At 48.4% G+C, this 19,045-nt stretch overlaps 1 non-coding gene across 1 annotated transcript; it reads left to right on the top strand.

The window, feature by feature from the left end:
- The first annotated feature begins 17,227 nt into the window (after window positions 1-17,227).
- LOC116100170 lies at window positions 17,228-17,359 on the top strand. The gene has a single exon (XR_004122515.1). It is a non-coding gene; the product is annotated as a small nucleolar RNA SNORA17 (small nucleolar RNA).
- Window positions 17,360-19,045: the final 1,686 nt, after the last annotated feature.

The raw sequence follows: 19,045 nt of genomic DNA, 5'->3' as shown, positions 1-19,045 counted from the left end.
AGGCCTGTTCTTGCTGCTTGTTGGCAGAATGTGGACCTTGGACTTTGGATTAGGAAAGCAGTTGATCTCTTTAGTTGGGCTTAAGGGGCCATCTTGGTAGTAGCATGGAAGACAGTGATGTTGAAAGTATGTAGAGTATGTAAGTAGAGTATGACAGACTGGCCCAAGAGGCTTCAGAGAAGAAGAGAATTAGTATGTGAACCTAGAGGCCATTCTTATAAGTGGTGAAGAATGTGGCTGCTCTTTGCCCTTGTCAAAAAAAAAAAAAAAAAAAATCTGCCTAAGGCTAAAATTCTGGATGAATAACATTAGCAGTGGAGATTTCAAGGCAGCCTAGTATTGACATGGTTGCTTGGTTATTAGTGGCCATGTTTATGCAGATCTATAATGAAAAGGAGCAAGCTAAGCAAGGAAAATTACAAAATATACGGTTTGAGAAGAAAAAGAACACCAGGAAGTGTAATAGAGCTAAGGCCTGATCTGAAACGGAATAAAGGGAGTGGTGACCTCAGGTCAAGACCCCATCCAGCTAAGCCTCTAACCTGTGCAAAAAGATTAAAGAAAAGGTTAGGACCCGGTGTAGTTGCACATGCCTTTAATCCCAGCACTCAGGAGGTAGAGACAGGCAGGTCTGTGAGTTCGAAGACAGCCTGGTCCACAGAAAGAGTTCCAGAATACCCAAGCTTAAACAGTGAAGGAAACCATCAAATATGGAAAGCTGATGCCGACGTCATGTCCCAGGCCCAGCAAGCAGAAGAACTTGGCAGCTTGGGCCATGTGGTTCTGGCTTTAGAGTCAAGGATACAAGAAAGGAGTTGTGAAATCTCCCCTGTGGCTAACGAAAGCTACTGTGGCCAGGCATGCATCAGGGCTGTCCCTGCATGGATGGATGACGAGAGAGTCCATTGTGTGAAGCTATGAAAGTGGAATCTGGATTGCCTTGGAGGCCCCAAGATGTTGGAGATGCCAGAGCTGTGGGATACCTGCCAGGGAAAGCTGCTAACAGGGAATGGAACCAGCCCAAGAGAAAGAGATGTGTTGCAGTCAACAAAGCTAAAAGGTGTTGGAGATCTGAAGAGCCCTTTGACATCAGACGTGGAGATGCAGTTTGGAGTTTGCCCAGCTGGTTTTAGGTCTTGTGTTGTCCAGGATTCCTCACTGAGCTCCCTTTTGGAATGATAATGTGTAGTCTGTGCCACTGTACGCTTGAAGTCTGTGATCTGTTTCCGATTTTGATCTTGCAGAGGGTTGCAGTTAAGAGATTGCCATGAATCTCCAAAGAGCCTTTCACCTTTAGACTTTTAAACAGTGTCAAGACTGTGATGGTTATGGATGGGGGCTTTTGAAGTTAGACTAAATGCAGTTTTGCATTATGATATGGCTGCAAGCCTATGGGGGGACCAGGAAGAGGAATGTGGTGGTATGAATAGGAATGGCTCCCATAGGCTCATATATTTGAATGCTTGGCCGGTCATTAGGGAATGACAGGAGTTGACAGGGATTAGGAGGCCTTGTTGGAGTAGGTGTAGCCTTGTTGGAAGAAGTGTGTCATTGGGGATGGGCTTTGGGTCTTTGGGGTTTCCATTGCCCAAGCCTAGCCCGATGTGTCATTCTTTCTTCCTGCTGCTTGTGGATCCAGATGTAGAACGCTCAGCTACCTTTCCTGCAGCATGCCTGCCTACCCACTGCCATGCTTCCTGCCATGATGATAGTGAACTAAACCTCTGAACTGTAAGCCAGCCCCAATTAAATGTTGTCCTTTATAAGAGTTGCCTTGGTCATGGTGTCCCTTTACAGCAATAAAACATTGACTAAGACAGATACTGTTTCAAAAAAAAAAAAAAAGCCAAGAAAGGGGGAGGAGTGTCTTTCCGTTGAGTTATGAGCCGTGGTACCCGCTTCTTACAGGGCAATATTGACATACAGTAGGGCTGGCCATGCCAACTCCAGAGAAGCATATATTAGGCATGTGTGTGCTGAGTTGTCTGTTAGTCATTGGGGTTAATAGGAGAGTAAGGTTGTGCTGGGGACACAGCTCATGTGACTGACTGACTACTGAGCATATGCAGAGTCCTACGTTTAATCCCTGGGACCACATGAGTCCCGTACTGTGGCAGTGACCGGTAATCCCAGCACTTGGGAAGCAGAAACAAGAGGATGAGAAGTTTAAGGTCATCCATGACCATTGAGAGATCAAGGGCAGCCTAGGATAATACATGAAACTTTGTCTCAAAAGACAAGGAAGGGAGAATAAGCTACTGCTACTGACCTGCATTTGTTCTCTCCAGGTCGAGAGACACCCAGATTGCAGCCTCAGAATAGCTGTTCTCTGATGGGGACCAAAGCCTGTTGGCGACTGCAGGATCGTGAGCAGGTCAGGTCTGTGCCGCTCACCTCACTTCAGGTCCTCTACAGTGATGCTACTCCTCTCTTAGTTGGCTTGGCCAACCAAGGGTTGGATTTCCATGGCCATTCTTTCTCCGAAACTGACTTATCATCCGGTCTCTTCGGCCGTGTAGTCCAAGATGGCCACCTATCTAATCTCTTGGAAGCTCATTCAAAGTCAAGAGTTAAGGATTCCTAGATTTTAACATGAGCTTTCAGTGCAGTAAATTAGGGCTCAACACAAGTAACCAAAAGTCACACAACACCAAGGAATTCAACAGAGCAGACCCTGCACGGCAGCCCTAGACGAGCATTCTGTATCCCATGGATTTAACCCTGGTGTGCCTTGTTCTGAAACACATTGCCTCCAGGTACATTTTTCCATTTTTTTTCTTTTTTCTTTTAAATTCACTTTCAATAAATATTAAATATGACTCTCACAGGAGGAAAACCACAGCTGGTCATGAGCCTAAGTGGTTCATTTTGATTTCCATTTTAAGACAGGCTCTTATATATCCTAGGCTGGCCTTGAACTCTCTACATAGCTGACCACTGACCCTCCTGCTTCCTTCCACCTCTCATCTGCTGGAATTACAGGTGTATACTACTATGTCTGCTTTTATTCAGTGCTGGGGCTCAAATCCAGAGCCTTAGACATGCTAGGCACACACTACAGCGACTGAGCTACATCCCCAGCCCCTAAATGGTTCATTAGGGAGGCAGTTCAGGAAAATGGGAGCCAGCCCACATGGAGGATGTTAGGGGTAGGTGAAACCAACTGTGGGCAACTGCTACTCAAGTTCTGGGAACCTGGGTGCCCAACCTGCCCTTCAGCCATACATGGGAGGACTGTGGACCTGAGACACTTAATGTCATCTTCCACTGGTTGCTATTGGAGTGCTGGGGGTGCTCAGGTAGTAATTTTGTTCTCTTACTCTCTGGGCTGCCATGTGTGTACCTAGGAGTCTCCAGGATCCTAGGAACATCCCTCAGGCACAGGACCACATGCCCTGGGGGCTTGGAAGCCCAACTATTAGGCTCTGAAATGCCAAAGCTTCTCAACACACCAACATCAGCCACAGATGATGATCATGGTAACCAAGGTATCCTTTATATGAGACACATTTGCCACATCCAAATGTGGCAACTGCTGATTTTTGCCAAGCAAGAATGTAGGCCCCACAGCCAGCTCTTTGGACCTCTCAGGAGAAGCCAGTTGTTCCCATTTTTGTGTGGACTCTCTCCATTTCCAATGGCTGGGGTTTCTCTCTTCCTCTCTCTCCCTCTCCCTCTCCCACTCCCTTCCTCCCCCCCCCTCTCTCCCTCTCTCTTTCACACACACACACACATACACACACACACACTCTTGTCAACCTGACACAAACTTGAGTAATCTGGAAGTAGTGGACCTCAACTAGGGAGTTGCCTCCGTCAGACTGGCCCATGACCAAGTCTGTGGGGGCATTTTCCTGATTAATGGTTGATGAAGGAGGGCCCAGCCTACTTTGGGAAGTGCCATCCCTGGTCAGGTGGCCCTGGGTTGTATAAGAAGGCAGACTGAGCAAGCCATGGAGAACAAACCAGTAAGCAGTTCCTGCCTGGTTCCTGGCTCTGCTCCTACTCATGTTCCTGTCCTGGCTTCTCTCAATGATGGATTTGTGGGACATGTTAGCCAACTGAACCCTCTCCTTTCACAAGTTGCTTTTGTCACAGCAACTGAAAGGAAACTAGAAAAACTCCTACTGTGTTCCCCTTCCCCCATGCCAGCTGAGCTAACCAGAGCATAACTGTGGCCTAGATCTGGTTTATAAGCAGTCACATTCTGAAAACTGATCTATACGGGAAAGCTGATTGATCTTGTCTCCAGAATGTTCTTGCTCAAGGCAAAGTCCAAAGAAGAATTCTGATAAGGGGAAAGTGAATGGATTAGTTAGAAATTGGCTGAATTTATGTGTTAATGAATTAATGAAGCCCCAAGCAGAGGACTGGTAACCAGAGAGAAAGTGCTTCCTTTCCGTGCAGCTGTCTGGAGGTAGAAGGTGAACCGTCCAGGATAACTCCACGCGTGAGTCCTGTAGGGATCCAGCATCCTTCCTCTACCTTGTTGCTCAGGATTGCTGCTCCACCCATGGGTCAAAACTGGCTCTGAGTTCATTGCCTAAATTCTAGCCAGTAAGAGAGATGCTCAGTTTACATCCCTTAGTGAGACCTTAGCCACATGGTCCTATCTAGCTGAAGAGATGATTCACCCTCTCTTCTTTCCTGAAAGTTCTATCTGGCAGTTACACTTGTGTAGAGTTAGTGAAGGGTGGGTCGGTACAATACCTCAGAAGAAGCTTCGTGGTGGAAGGATCAGAAAAGGAAGATGGCAGCCCAGCAGGCCCCGCCTAGGAGAAATGTATTTCTTGGAATGAAGAAAATGTGGCTTTGCTCATGGGTTCTTTTAGTTGACCTGGTCCATCATGAAACCCTGGTACCAATGGTATAGTAAGTACAATGGGCCCCTACTGGGTCTAAGGTACTTTCCATGTCTCCTCCAGTGTGTTCTCTGCATAGCATAATGAAAAAGGACTCACGAATTCCAATATTTTAGAAGAAAAAAAATGCGAGTCAGTAGTAGTTCAGAATAGACATTGGAACTATTGAAGACACGGGGATTTGGTAGGGGCTGATGTATGTGTGCAGGACATGCATGTAGAAGGATTTGCATGTGAAGGACACAGGACAACCTGAGGTATTGTCCCTTAGGAACTTTTCAGCACACCCCTTATTTTCTTTTGAGATAAGGTGACTCTCTGGCCTGGATCTCTCATCCTGGCTGGTCAGCCAGCTCAAGGAATCTGCCTGCCTCACAGCTCCAGAGCTGGGGTGGAAAATGTGTACCACCACACCTGGCTTTTTATCTAACTTCAGAGGTTTATACTGAGGCGAGGACCAGGTGCCTGCGCAGTTACTAGCTTATCTCCCCACAACCCCCACTCCCATTTTTGAGACAAGATCTTATATGTTGCCCACAATTGCTTTGAACTCCTGGGCTCAAGTGATCCTCCTGCCTCAGCCTGTCAGCCTTCTGAGTATCCAACACTACAGAGACTCCAAGTGCATGCCTGGCAGTTCCAAGCTCTTAATTAGCGAGATATCCTGAGCCCTGGCCTATTGGAGCTGCCATATAGGTTTGTCACATCAGAGACTCAAAGGGTACAGGCTGGGATTTGAAATGGGGCCTGCATGACTGCAGAGTCCACAGTCTTCACCACAATGCGATTTCTGTACACCCACTGCTTCCCCGGGGACAGCGACAGCAAATCTACTAGGTTGTTGAGAGGGTAAACAAACCATGATGAATGAACCTCCTCTCCTAATATGAATGCCTTATTGTTGTTATTCTTCATGCCCTGACAGTGTGCACAGCCTCTGCCGCTGCTTGCCTGTCTGGTGGGTTAAAGCATCAGAGCTCTCAGCTCTAATGGAAAGTCACGACTGAGACCAGAGTTAATGAAGAGTAGGGGACTCAGCCAGCGGCACGTGGCTTCCTCCTAACCTGGACAAGGCCATTAGTGCTCCCGCAGTTAACTGGATCGTTCCATTCCCTGGTACACTGCTATCCCAGAAATACCCACCTGGGTGTGTCCCACATCAAACAAACCCACTCTATGAAAACTGAGCCCCGTTGAAAAGATAAATGAGAGGTAATTATTTAATTAACCACAAGAGACTTTGTTTTGCAAAACAGGATTGCAGCAGAGTTTCGAAATAACCCTGACATTTTCATTCTAGAAGAAACCTGGATGTGAAGACTTGAGAGTTCTCTTCTGATCCATTTAGGAATGTTATGGGACAGCTTAGATGGGATACATTGTGGAGCCATGTGCCAGGGGAAGGTGTGACACCTGACTTGGGTTGGAGATTGTTGGAAGGGGATATTTTGGGGCTGCTGGACCAACCCTATCCCAGCAATGAAGAGTACAGACAGTCTGAAACTTGTAAGGGGTAGATCTAAGCTACTATGCTTAGGCTGTGTGACCCCACATCTCTGACCATCATTGGTCCCTGAACTATCCAGATGCCCTCATTGGTCCCTGAACTATCCAGGTGCCCCCTCCCTTCTCCCCTGAACTGAGGATCGCACCTACAGCCTCACACATGGTGGGCACTCTTATCACTGAGGTATTTTTATTTTGACACAAAGTCTAAGTTACCTGGGCTATCCTTGAATTCAGTCTGAAGTTCATGAAGTCTGGAGCCTGTGATCCTCCTGCCTCAGCCTCCAGAGTAGCTGAGATTCACATGCATCTACCACCAGGCCCAGCGGAACTTCTATGTTTCAAACAAGAAAAATAGGACTCAGCTAGTGCTTGGCACTTGAACTGAAAGATAATGTATGTCACTTCAGGGTTGTGTGTACTCTGAAGAAGGCAGAGCAGCAGAGAGAGTACCTTCCAGTTTGCAAAAGGAACAGGGGAAGAAGTATATAATAAAGACAGTGGTGGGGCCTGGCGAGCTTGATTTCCCAAGGTTCCTTGGGAATGAATATGCCCAAGATCTCTTCGGCAGCAGCTTCTAACCCGATTCCCTGTGTCTGCTTCTGACAGGAATGAGGTCTTAGCTCTGGGTTGTTGGCTACCCTCATTGAGTACAGTGGTCTAAGAGAGTCCCTTTTGTCTTGGGCACTGGACAAGGTAAAACTGTTGTCCAGTGGCCACGGGGACAGATTCCAGGAAACTAAATGACGATGGTCCTTGATGGGCAACGTAATGGTTTTGATGCTGGTTCAGGTAATGGTGGAGCAAGCTCAGTGAAAGATGCTATCTTGCTTATCCCTGCACTAACCTTGAGGTCATGTGTTTGTTTCTCTAGAGAGCAACTGGCTGAACTGAGTAGGTTAGAGGTGAGAGCACTAGAGAGAGAGATCCTCAAGACAAAGAAATTAGGCGTGTGCAGGAGAGGGACAGAGTGTACCCTTGATGAAGCCTCTACTGTCCTCACCACAGGGGCTTGGCACATTTTCCTTCTTTGCAACCCAGCTATGTACAGCAAGCCAATAGGCTTCCCCTCTCGGTCCCCTTTCCCTCTTAAGTTTCATTAGGAAGGAGAAACTCTAGCTGGCTACAGGAGAGTCTTGGATACCGACACATCATATCCAGATTCCCTGTGGAGTCGCTTGAAGATGCATCGTGGCCAGGCATTAAGCAATTAATTGTGCTCAGTTCATTCCAAGGCCATTCATAGAAACAACCAGCTTGCATTCTGACATCATGAGAGTCCTCATAAAAAGGTTGGCTGTCTCCCTGGCTTCTTCCCTTGATCCCCAGTTCCTACCTAATGCTGCCTTGGCTGAGCCATCGCTCCCTACTAGCATCTCTCTGTGGGTTAATAGCATCCTTTGTGTGGGCTTCATGGTACCTTTGGATGCCAGTCTATGTGTTGAACACTTCACACTTGGCATGCTGTGTCACCGTCATAGTCTCCGTGTGACTATGAGACTCTCCCCATTTCACAGATGTGGAAACAAAGTCTGGGTCATTGACCTGACTCCACAGCAAGAGATTTGTACCACTCTGCTTCCCTAGGGCTCTAGCTTTCATGTGTTCCCCACCCCCACCCCCACCCCTATGCCACTGTAAGGACCTGGAGGAGGGAATGCTCAGGTGGCCCACATGGCAGGAAGGCCCCCGGAAACTTGGCTTTTCTCTCTCCTCCTCCTCCTCCATGAGCACAGTTGCCAGTCTGGAACATGGCCCTTCCTAACAAAGCCCAGGACAGAAGCCAAATGTTGACTCACCTGCCAGACTCAGCCCAGCCCCTGCCAAGATGCCTCAGGCCGGAACAGGAGGCCTGGCAGGGCCAACCCATCGAGGGGCCTGTGGCAGCTCTCGGGGAGCAGCTTCAAAGAGCCAGGCCTTCTCTCTTTATACTTCAGGTTCCAGGGGCTAAAACGATCCAGATGGGGCCAGTCCTGCTCCTGCCTCCTCCCATCCTTCAGCCTGGAAGTTTCTCAAGGAGACCATTTCCTCTGTGCTGCTGCTCTGTGTGTGGCGGGCAGATCCCTGGGAATCCTCCAGACAGCTGCCCTCCTGCCTACCCCAGCACACACACTGGACCGCAGACTCCCAAGGACTGTAGATACAGATGTTCTCTGTCTGTCACAGGGGACCCTAAGCCACGGAGGTGATCCCAGCGGGCTTAATCCAACCCAAAGGATGGAAGAGTGCTGATAAGGAGGACAATCTTCCAAGTAGAGTCTCTCTCCAGGGCTACACGCACACACGCATGCTTCCGGCCTAGCTAGCAATGAGAAGTCGGCCTTCTGATGTCTCAGCAAGGGTGAAACTGCACTGCTTTACACTGCAGTGTGATGTGTTCAGCAGGAGCGAGAATGAATAGAATGAATAGCTAGTGACAGGTCCACTTTCTCCCCAACCTGACTCTCCCAGACTAGTCACTGGGTCAAGGCAGCGCCAGCTCTTCTTGCCTCTGGCCAACAATGTCAAAGTTAGCCTAGAGGCTCTTCTTTCTTGTAGATACTTTGAGAATCCACCAGCAAACTCTTTCAACTCTACAATCATTAGATAGCAGAGTCCTTAACGGCTTGCTCTCCTGTGGTGGGCCCATCCTTTCTTCTGTCTGCTCTGACGGCTGTGTGGTCCACTGGCATGAGGCTTTAGTCCTGGAAGCTCCCAGGCAGGAGGAGAGAGTCCTGTGTGTGTGTGTGTGTGTGTGTGTGTGTGTGTGTGTGTGTGTGTGTGTGTGCTGACCTACTTAGCTTTAAACAGGGACACGAGTCAGAAATGAGAAGCGGAGTTTCCATTCGCAAGCCCCATAGGAAGCAGGGGCCACTCTCGTGGCCCCCGTGGGCATGGCAGATTTTCAGCCACTGCTCTGCACGTTTCCAGAGAGAACCCCGTTGTCTCACAAAGGCATTCCCAAGGCTGCTTCAGAATCAATTATCCTCAGAAGTCATGCTGTGAAATCCTTCCCAAAGAACAGGATTTTATTTATCGTTCAAAGTCTGAGGCAGGAGTGAGAAATGGTCAATGTTGATGACTGAGGACTTCCCAGGAGGTCTCCACGGACTGACAGGCAAGCCTTGGTTGCAGTGGTTAAAAATGGGTAGTTCTCTAGGCAGCCACAACTCCAGGGCCGGCTCAACTTCCTCAAAGGCTTTCCCAGGGCCTCAGCTTCTTCCAGGAGGACTGAGTGAGGTAACTTGGCTATTTTGGTCACTCAGCGAGGTACCAGATGCACCAGGAGAGCTCAGTCCATGCTGGCTATGATGACAGCTACATTGTCTGTAATTTACTTCTCAAGTGGAAGCATACAGCGTGTGTATGTGTGTGTGTGTGTCCCTGTGTTCATGTGTGTGAGCACGACACACTCGAATTCATCTTCATTGTAGGAGCAGTTAACCGAAAGATCACAGCTCCACACTCCAGAGGAAGTGGCCTAAGTGCTCCAATTATCTGCCTCAGCTCAGCACCCACCGGTGTGTTAATTAGCATAATGGATTTCTAAAACGCTTTTTCATTGATGAAAAAAATAGTGTTTAAGGAAGGTAGATGGTTAGAAGTGGTTCGAAGTTTGCCTTGTCTGAGCGCTGCAAGCAATCGAGTCAAGCCAGTCACTTCTCATCAAAAGGCGCTGACCTGGGAGTCCAGCCAGTCCTGAGTCTAGACAAGTCAGTCTGATCACCCCCAGCTTAGCTCGATTTGGTTACCAGTTAGCTCAATATGAGCAGACAGTGTTGCCCATCTACCTCCAGTGAACATTATGTGGAAGGGGGTTGTCAAGATGTCTGAAAGACAAGTGAGTGAAGGGCTGGGAGATGCAATACCCTATAGAGTATTTGCTTAGCATGCACAGGGCTGTAGGGTTGATCCTCAGCCCCTCAGGGGTACAGTGGTGCCTTCCTGTGTTATCAGTACTAGGGAGATGGAGGCAAGAGAGTCAGAAGTCTAAGGACATCCTTACCTACATAGAGAGTTCCAAGCCTAGCCTGGTCTAGATGAGACCCTGTCTCAAACAGAGTGAGTGAGCTGAGAGCAGGCAGAGTGACAGTTGATGGGGCCATGCACACATTCATCCTGGTGTGGTGGAAATGGCTGTGCCATGCCATCAAAATATAATGGTGAGGGGAGGAAGCCTATAGTCTCCACAGACTTCCTACCATTGCTAGGTAAAGGAGCCAAGCAGACTCAGAGGTGTGCATGTGTGTGCATGTGCATGTAGGTTAAGAGTTTGCATGTGTCACACTGGAGTGTGTGTGTGTGTGTATGTATATACGCATGCATGTGTGTGTATGCACACACGTGCACACATGGGCATGTATGTATATATGTGTGCATGTGTGCGTAGGTGTGAGTGTGCATGTTTGCATGTGTCACACTGGAGTGTGTCTGTGTGCGTATGCGCATGCATGTGTGTGTACACATGTGCGTGCATGCATAGGTATGTGTGTGTGTATGTGTGTGTAGGTGTAAGTGTGCATGTTTGCATGTGTCACACTGGATTGTGTGTTTACATGTGTGTATGTGTATGTGTGTGTGTATGTATGAGTGTGCATGTTTGCATGTGTCACGGTACTCACATACAAGTCTGAGAACAACATTCAGGCGTAGGTGTTCTGTTTCTGCATGGTTGAGGCAGGGCCCCCTTTTGTCTCTTTGCAGTGCTGTGTGCTGCAGGCTAGCTGGCCTGCAAGCATCCAGTCCAGCTGATTTTCCTGTCTCCACCTTCCATCTCCCATGGGAGTCCTGGATTACAAACTAGTGCCACTGTATCTGGCCTCTCACAGCGTTCTTACAATTGACCTCAAGCCAGCAAGCAGGTTTACGCAGAGAGCACTTTTACTAGGGATGAGCTATCTCCCTGGTTCCAGGTAGAGAATTTAGATTCCATTTCCCACCCCCAGCCCCCCTACCCCCAGTGAGAGCAACTTAAAGCCATGGATCTTTCTGGAAGCAGCATGGCTGAGTATTGTGAGCCAGAGTACGGAACTTAGACCAGGAATTGAGTGTCGCTCCTTTTTCTTCACTACTGAGCGAAGTTCCTTCACTTCTTAGGCCAACTCTGCCCTTTACAAAATGGGTCTAAAGATACTTTCCTACAAGTTATAAGTCAAGCAAACGGGCTTAAGGCCACTTAGCAAAATGTCCTACACAGAGTGCATCTTCAGTGTGTCCCCAGTGTGTCACAGATCTCATGCAGATTGTCAGAGACTCTGTTAACAGCAGTCAGGAAGCCTCATAGCTTTCCTAGGGCTCACAGCTTAACAATGAACATAAGCTTGCAAGGAGACACAGAAAAACCCTAGAAGGCTTTAATAAGTACACACATCCTAGCTACCAGCCCCGACCTCCTAGAGGACAGTGGGAGGGACCAGGAGTGCATGCTCGGTAAACTAACCATGCCTTCCACTGCTCTGCAAGCTAAGGGGCCTGTGAGTGTAAGGGCAAGGTACAGCCTCTGGCTCCCAAGGGCCCTCCACACTGCATCTGAGCCGACAGCACCCACTTTTGTGGGAGGCACTGGCTTCTCTACCACAGTGAGGCGGGAGGGTCATCCACATCTCGCTGACTTTACAGGCATGTCCCTTACCTTGTTATTAGAAACACCAGTGACCTGATTGATAGGCCATCACTTGAGATCCTAAATCTTCTGCAGCTGACTCCTCTCACCCCAGGGAAGGCCCTCGCATTAGTCACTTGGCTAACAGATGTGACAAAGACCTTGACAGAAGCCACTTCCAGGAAGAAGGGTTTGCTTCCTCTCACAACCCCAGAGTTTTCAGTCCACTGTGGTGGAGAAGCAGAGTTCACCTATGTTACCAGGGAGGCCCCACACCCAAAGGCCTCTCAGCCTCCCAAACCTCAGCTGGGAACCAAATGTTTAAATACATGTGCCGGCAGAGGTCATTCCACCTTCAGGCCACACTGGTCCTGTACCGCCATAGAGTCTTAGGAAAATGACTGGGTGGATCAGGTGCTGCAGCTGCCTGCCCGAGGCTCCGGAAGCTGTTCTTGTCATTGAGTCATGAGTTTAAGGTATAAAGTCAAAGAAAATGACACAGCCATTCACACCTGCAATGCCAGCACTCTGAGGTTTAGAGCCAGGGAGAAAGAGAGTTCAGGCTATCCTTGCCTATACAGGAAATCAGAGCCATCCTGAGCTACATCAAGCCCTGTCAAATAAAAAAAAAAAAGAGTTAATATTTTCATGTTATTAAATATTTCTTTTTTAAAAAGATTTATTTTATTTATTTTATGTGTATGAGTACACTGTAGCTGTACAGATGGCTGTGAGCCATCATGTGTGTGGGTGCTGGGAATTGGACTCAGGACCTGCCCCATCTGCTCTGGCCCCACTCACTCCGGCGTAATATACTGCAGCTGTCTTCAGATGCACCAGAAGAGGGCATCAGATCTCATTGCGGGTGGTTGTGAGCCACCATGTGGTTGCTGGGATCCAAACTCAGGACCCTCAGAAAAGTAGTCAGTGTTCTCACCCGCTGAGCCATCTCACCAGCCCTAATAAATATTTCTTTATGTAAAGATTCCCACATTGCATTGGATGAATGGGTCCCTTGGAAGGTCTGATGGTTTTATGACCAGTCAGCTGGCTGGGGTTCTTGTGCTCTGTCTGAACGGAAATTACCCACGGGAAAAGCATGGTTTCCTCTGAGTTCCCAGTTCCAGGCCCCAGAGTGTCAAGGCTTCATGGGCTGACAGCCCCAGGATTGGCTCCAAGCTTTACATGCCAGAGACAGGTAGCTTCAGGTGAGACGGGTACTTCTCTGGCTTTGACTGGTAGTGGCCCTGCACCCAGTAGCCAGAAATTCCTGACTCACAGCAGCAGCTCACACAATGGTGGCAGATGACAGCCAGTAAGACAGCTCTCTGGAACCCTCTGACCTTAATAGCAGCTCCTTGTTAGTGCTCCTTACTTCGGCTCTGCATGGCCTCTGCCCCACCCCACCCCCACTTCCACCCCACCCCCACCCCCCCAGTCCTAGTTAGTCCTCAGCCTTCACCATCCACTTCCAAAGTCCTCCCTCATGTGCTTTCTGGATGTCTTCAGTCCCTGCCACCTCTGATCTTCATTACCAGAGACAAGTAGATAAAAGACTACTCAGAAAAGCCTTTTATTGGACCTAACCTTGCTTCCCAAGGGTCATCAGAGCCGAGTGTCTGCCCAGTGACTGCAAGAGGGCGTTAACAGCATAGCTATGTGGCCATAGGCAAGGGGTCGTGTAGGCATGATTGCTAACTCTCACCCATCTCGGCACTGCATGCTGTTCTATAAGGGCCAATCGCAGCCTATGGAGATGTGACTTTCTCACCTGATGCTCACAAACTGAGTCATTAGGAGAGTGGCCCTCCTCTTTCAGACCTGATTAAAGACAGCTTCTGAAAGCTTCCAGAGCAGAAGAGGTGGGCTCTGGAGTAGAGGGGTAGTCAGTGGGATCTTCTCATTCACCAAGGCTTGCTTGCCTGGAATGGGGGTTTCCAGAACTGGTGCAGTCTGTGGCTGAATGAGGCCTCCTGAAGCTAGCTGGGTCGTGTCTTCCGTAGCCATGGTTACCCTGTCCCTACCAGATGAAGTATGGCTCTCTCTGGGTAAATCCTTGCTCCAGGTTGCCAGGCATAAGGGAAGAGTCTGTCAAACAGACATTCCCAACAGCTTCATTCATTTACAGAAAAGCATCAGAGGTCAAAAGGGCATTGCAGGAAAGGGCTTATCAAAAGCTGAGCTAACATGCTCAACGACATATGGCGGTCAGCAGAGCAGGACAGGGCTTGGTCCTGGTAGCCTAGGAAGAGCTGGGTCCCGCTGAATGTCTCAGTGGTAAAGATTTGGAAGAGGAGGCTGGAGAGGAAGCTAGATGGGTGGGGTACCAGGTCTCTGAGCTCTGCTTACATCACAGCAACTCTGGAGCTATCTGGATATAACCGGGGTCATCTAGCCCTCTAGCAAGATGGAACCAGAAGCTTAAACACTGAAACCACATCATCCTATACCGTCATTGAAAAACTTTTAAACCCTAGTATCTTTCCTTTTTAAACAAATCTTAGTTGGACTGACACTTCATGATGCGACATTCTAAAAGAAATATTTTCTATATTTTAAGTACATTTTACTGTGTCTATTTTTTAAAAGATAACACACACACACACACACACACACACACACACACTCTACACAGCTTTAATAAAAACTCCTCCCTCTTACCTCAGGTACTCAAGGAGCCCAGTCTGAGGCCTCCACTGTCCACTAATCAGACAGTTCTACTGGTGTGCTCCAAACTCTTCTCTGTGGTTCTTTTGCGCCCAACTGAGCTTTCCTGGAAGCTAGCCCCAAGATTGTACTTTAGGTAGGAGATGAGATGGCCAGGAGTTCTACTTGGCCTGGGGCTGGAGGTATTCCAGAATTCTCTGCTCACACACATTAAAATAAAATAATAAAATAAACTAAAATAAAGAGGAAATGGATTTGGAAAAGGAAAGAGGCGGGGAGAGAGAGAGGAAGGGGAGGGGAAAGAAGAGGGGAAGAGGGAAAGAGGGAGGGGAAGGAGGGAGCAGTAGAGGGAAGGAGGGAAGGGAAGGAGGGAGGTACTGATGTGCCTCAGCTTAGTCCCACTTATGACCTCTAGGGGACATTCTGCAATGCCCCACCCAAGGAGCACTTTTCTTTTTTTAAATTTAATTTAACTTACACCCTGACCTCAGTTTAGCTTCTCTTCCCCTCCCAGTCCCTCCCTCCTCTTCTTCCACCTTCCCCACACTCATCCACTCCTCCTCTATTTCTCCTCAGAAAAGGGCCAGCCCCGCCTCAGTGGATATTAACCGGCCATAGCATATCAAGTTGCAGTAAGACGAGGCACCTTTTCTGTTAAGGCTAACCAAGACAACCCAGCAGGGAGCAAAGGTCCCAAAGGCGGGCCACAGAGTCCGAGATAACTCCCGATCCCGCTCTTAGGAGTCCCACAAGAAGACCAAGCTACACAACTGTAACATATGTGCAGAGGCCCCAGGTCAGTCCGATACCCCAGGAACATTCTAAGGTGGCCTGCCTGGCTGAGAGCTGCTTTGACATGGACCCAGGACTAATGAAGCCACTTGAATAGGATAGGAGCACCAGCAGCATTTCCTATATATAATGTATATAATGCATGCATATATTTTATTTGGGATGGTCATGTCACTAGGAATTGAATCAAAAGCTACTGGCCCATGCCCCAGCCTTCTTTTTATTTTAAGACAGGTTTCATTGCTACCTTAGCTAGCCTTGCACTTACTCTGAAACCCAGGCTTTTTTATTTTGTTTTTGTTTTTGGTTGGATTGGAATGTAGCCCAAGTTGGCCTCCAACCCCTGGTGTTCCTCCTGCCTCAGCCTCCCATGTAGCTAGGATTCCAAGGCACGCACCTCAAAACTATTTTTTAATTGTTTTGCAATTTATTATTGTTGTTATTATTAAATTAACTACTAATTAAGTTATTAATAATATTATTATTAAATTTCCTTGAGATAGGTTTTCCCTCTGTAGCCCTGACTGTCCTGGAATTCACTCTGTAGACCAGGCTGGCCTCAAACTCCAATATTGACCTGCCTTTGCCTCCTGATTGCTAGGGCTAAAGGCATTCACAAGCTACCACTCCTGGCCAATTTTATTGTTTTTATTCTGGCAAATATGGGTACCTTTGGGCACAAATGTACATGTAGAAGTCAGAGGACAACTTTCAGGAGTGAGTTCTCTTCCTTTCACTATAGAGATCCCAGGGATCTGAACTTAGGGTTGTCTGGCTTGGTAGAAAGTGTCTGTGCTGAGCCATTTTGCTGGTCCAGACACAGTTATTTTAAAACATGGGACCCTCTATTCTTAGGTCTCTGGGTACCTTGAGTTTTGAGGATGCCTAACTGAAAAGCTTGCCTTTTTAGACCACAGATTCAATACTGCACCACATCAGGGGAACAGGCTCGAAATTGCCCCGGGGTTAACCAAACCACAGGACTCATCATGTAAATGACCAGCATTGAAAACAGAGAAAATAATGCTAGAACTAATAAAACACACTTCAGATGAGCTCTCTGTGGAAGCCATCGCAAAGCTTCCGCTGAGCCATTGAAGACAGCTAAGGAAGAGCCTAGCTCTCCGAGTTGTCCTGGCAAAATGTCCAGGCCAGCTCCCGGCTCAAACCCACGTGCTAATCCCGGGTGCTGACAACCTAGAGCCCTCAGTGGGCGGCAGTCAGGTGTTCATGGCCCAGGCAGCCTGCCTCCCTTTCCTGCAGGATTGCTCTGTCTACACAGCAGGAATAAGTTCCTTTTGTCACAGCGTCTCCATGGTAATCGGACACGTGATCGTCTTTTTGGAGTTCTTGGCAAACCTGTGGCTGTTGGGTTTGGCTTTTACATTCCAGACTGTGTAGGAAACCGGAGGGAAGGAATTACTCTTCCCAAGAGCCTCGGGCTGTTTCCTGAAACAATCTGGGAGGTGCATCCCACCCTAGCGGTTTGGGGAGCCCCAACCCTGACTTTTCAGAACACATGCTGAAGAAAATGGGAGTTGAGGTGGCTTTCAGCCAGTGATGATTTTATGGAAAGATTCAGGTATGCAGAAAGTCAGGCGAACAGTGTGTGTTTGGTAAACAGTGATACCGATGAAATGATCTCTGAGATGTGCATAGGAATACGAAGGTAGGGATGGACAAGATGCTGGACCCACCAAGGGGCTGCTACCTGGATATTCGTGGTCTGGCCCTGTTGAGTTTTGTAAACTTCAAGTTTCCACAAGACAGAAAAAAAAAAGTTGTTTTAAGATTAAAAAAAAAAAAAAAAAGGCCCTGTGCTATCCAGAGAGGCATGGCAGGTGCGACCGCTGTGTCACATGTGTGTCAGTAGGCAGCAGAAAGGGGACAAGCTATGTTTATGCTCAGGATGCTGAGCTATGAACATCTGAATTATTAGTAGCCTAACATTCTCTGAAAAAAAAGTGAGCCAAGATGACCCCTGTCTGCTGCTATAATGCACAAATGGAGCATAGCACTCCTGAGCCCACCCCTGAAATGACCACAGACACTCAGAGACCCCGGGTGCCACTAAGCGGAGCAAGTTAAGTGGTGGAGAAATGCAAGAGAAAGAGAAACAGAAGGATGTGGGCTCAATGAAGAGAGGCAGAACTGGAGCCTCAGAGGTAGTAAAGAACAGCCTGATGTGAGAAGCTTGAGGTGCTACCTAGGACCAAGGTGGGGTCCTGGCTTGTGCTACCACAGGAGGCTACATCTGGGTTCATAACTCTGCAGTGGCAGGCAAATGTCCCTGTTCTGGACTGCTGCTGTCTAAATGTCTTAGTTAGGGTTTTACTGTTGTGAAGAGATACCATGACCAAGGCAACTCTTATATGGACAACTTTTAATTGGAGATGGCTTACAGGTTCAGAGATTCAGTCCATTATCATCAAGGCAGGAACATTGGCAACATCCAGGCAGGCCTAGAACAGGAGGAGCTGAAAGTTTTACATCTTCATCTAAAGGCTGCTAGCAGAAGACTGACTTCCAGGCAGCTAGCATGAGGGTCTTAAAGCCCCCACCCACAGTGACACATCTACTACTATCGGCCACACCTTCTAGTAGTGCTACTCCCTGGGCGGTGCATATACAAACCATCACACTAAGGGATGTGTAGAACTAGCCCCACACCTCACCTGGACATCGTGAGAAAGCTAGTCCCAGGGACATGAGAGCAAGAGAACTGATCAGTGCCAGCCAACTGCAATACTCAGGAGAGCAGGCCCCACACATTGTGGGAGTTGTGGGTGAGTCAACCCACAACTAGGATACAAGCATGGTAGAACTTGCCCTGCCATTCATCCCCTGTGTGGTGGTGTGGACAAGATCCCTTCTTGTCCCTTCCCCACCACCTGCCACAGTCAGGAGACCTGGCCTTGGGATCACAAGAGCAGGAGAGCTGGCCCTGCCACCCCTGAGGGTGTGAATGCAGGAGTGCCTCTTGTTGCTGGGTGACATGGATGAAGGAGAGACACCTTCTTCCCTTTCCTTGTCCCTTGCCATCTATTATTGCAGGCAGGAGAGATGCAATACTTGGGAAAGTGGGTCTTGCACCTTGCCAGAACAGCAGGGTAGAGCCGGTCCTGGTTGAGGGGTTTGCTGGTGAGCCAGTCCCCTAAGACATGAGAGCCAGCCAGTCAGTGAGCTGACCAGCTCAGATACCTCTCAGGCCCAGATCCAGGGTTTTGAAATGGCCCACCCCAAATCTGCCCTATCAATGAACTGCTGGACTGCATGAAGGGGTCAGTCCTACAGATCCAAAACTTCAGGGTCTCCATGACACTGGACAACAACAGGATATACAAGAGGAGTCCCAATGAGGTTTCAGTATTGATAAAGTAGCAGAAGCCAGAGGCCTTGTACTAGACCAATGAGCCACTGCAGTGAACATTTGCAAGCAAAGAAGGGTGGACAGAAGAGTCCCACTGTGGGACATACTGTGACACAGTGCGACTTCCGTGAAAGTTTCTTTTTTCCTCTGTTGTGGGCGAGGTTGCAGGGGTGGAGGGCAGAAACGAGGAGGGGGGGATGAGTAGGATTGGGGTGCATGATGTGAAATTTACAAAAAAACAATAAAACTTTTTTTTTTAAATGCACG

This window comes from Mastomys coucha, unplaced genomic scaffold (assembly GCF_008632895.1).
Source record: "Mastomys coucha isolate ucsf_1 unplaced genomic scaffold, UCSF_Mcou_1 pScaffold20, whole genome shotgun sequence".
NCBI classification, from domain to species: Eukaryota; Metazoa; Chordata; class Mammalia; order Rodentia; family Muridae; genus Mastomys; species Mastomys coucha.
This window is presented reverse-complemented; position numbering and strand designations above follow the sequence as displayed.